The sequence below is a fragment of the Homarus americanus genome, unplaced genomic scaffold, assembly GCF_018991925.1.
Source record: "Homarus americanus isolate GMGI-L3 unplaced genomic scaffold, GMGI_Hamer_2.0 scaffold1024, whole genome shotgun sequence".
Classification (NCBI taxonomy): domain Eukaryota; kingdom Metazoa; phylum Arthropoda; class Malacostraca; order Decapoda; family Nephropidae; genus Homarus; species Homarus americanus.
In genome coordinates this window covers 9731944-9733570 of record NW_024715228.1, presented here as the reverse complement: position 1 = coordinate 9733570, position 1627 = coordinate 9731944, and the positions used below count along the sequence as shown (strand labels likewise).

At 42.4% G+C, this 1627-nt stretch overlaps 1 protein-coding gene across 8 annotated transcripts in view; it reads right to left on the bottom strand.

Moving 5' to 3' along the window:
• LOC121856631 (protein PRRC2C-like) overlaps positions 1 to 1627 on the bottom strand; it is a 74501-nt gene that overhangs the window by 33429 nt on the left and 39445 nt on the right. The window lies entirely within an intron of this gene.

The following is a 1627-nucleotide window of genomic DNA, read 5'->3' as shown; positions in this document are numbered from 1 at the left end:
GACTGACAGATTCTCCACCATGAACATCCTCTCTCCTTCTTGAAGTGGAAGGCTGAGGGCTAGCATCTTGTTCCCTCTGCCTTTTACTGAAGAAAGTGTCAATTGTGGTCTGTGGGGCATCTGTCCTCCTCACCATTAACTTATGTTTAAAGAAGGAGACCACTGAGTCCTCAACATGACACAAAGTTAGTTCAGTTTTTCCACTTCTGGGTGCTTTGAAGCCAGTTCCCTGAACTTCTCCCAGTGGTAAATCACATCTTTCAACTGTGTAGCTGACATATGGTCATCACTTTCAATTTCCTCCTCACCACTGTCAGCCTCTACCCGTAACATCTCATCCAGTTCCTTCAAGTCATTAGGAGTAAGTTCCTCCTCATGAGACATCACAAGCTCTTCCACATCCTTCTCCTCCACTTCAAGACCCAATGACTGACCAATGGACACCATCTCCTGGTCCAACTCTGTGTCATCCTCAAATCCCTCAAAATCATGGACTACTGATGGCCACAGTGCTTTCCATGAAGAATTGAGGGTTCTATTGGAGACTTCTTGCCATGATGACACAATCAATTTTACAGCCTCCAGGACGTTGAATTGTGTCTTCCAGAACTGTTTCAGTGTTAGTTCAGGATCAATGGAAGTTGCCTGATGACACCTCCTAAACATTTTCTTCATGTACAACTTCTTGAAGTTGCTGATCACATTCTGGTCCATTGGCTGTATGAGTGATGTAGTGTTTGGAGGCAAAACCAACACTTTCACAAAGTCAAATTTATACTCCAAATTTCTGGCAAGGTCAGGGTCATGACCAGGAGCATTATCCATGAGGAGAAGAGCCTTTACAGGAAGTTTATTGGTGGTTAGGTAGCTCTTGACAGAGGGGCAAAACACATCAATAGCCCATTCATTAAAGAACTGTCTTGTCACCCATGCCTTACGGTTGGACTTCCAATAAACTCCAAGCATTGTTCTTACCACTTTCTGTTGCTTGAACACCCTGGGGTTTTCAGAGTGGTAGACAAGCATAGGATTCAGTCGGAAATCCCCTGAAGCATTGGCACCAAGCAATAGAGTGAGACGGTCTTTCATGGGTTTATGCCCAGGTAAAGAGGCTTCATCTTTGGTGATGAATGTTCTTTTGGTCATCTTTTTCCAGAACAGCCCAGTTTCGTCCACATTGAACACTTGCTGTGGAAGATAATTTTCTTCTTCCATCAGTTTTTTAAATTCAACTAAAAACTTTGTTGCCCCTTCTTTATCAGCACTAGCAGCTTCACCATGCCTAACAACACTTAAAATGTCACTTCTTTTCTTAAATTTTTCGAACCAGCCTTTGCTGGCCCGAAAATCTTCAAATTCTGTGCCTGAAGAACCAGGTTGATCTGCCTTTAAATGTTCGTAAGTCTCCCTGGCTCTTTCACAAATGAATTCAGTAGAAACTGAATCACCTTTCATCTGTTTTTCCCTAATCCAGATGATAAGTAACCTCTCAGTTTCTGCAATTAGGGATCTACTTTTAAACACTCTTGTAGATTTGTCTCTCACTTTCACTTCTTTAAATTTGTCTTTCTGTGCAAGAATTGTCGACACAGTTGATGTCGACATGCCATATTCTTTGCATAGCGCA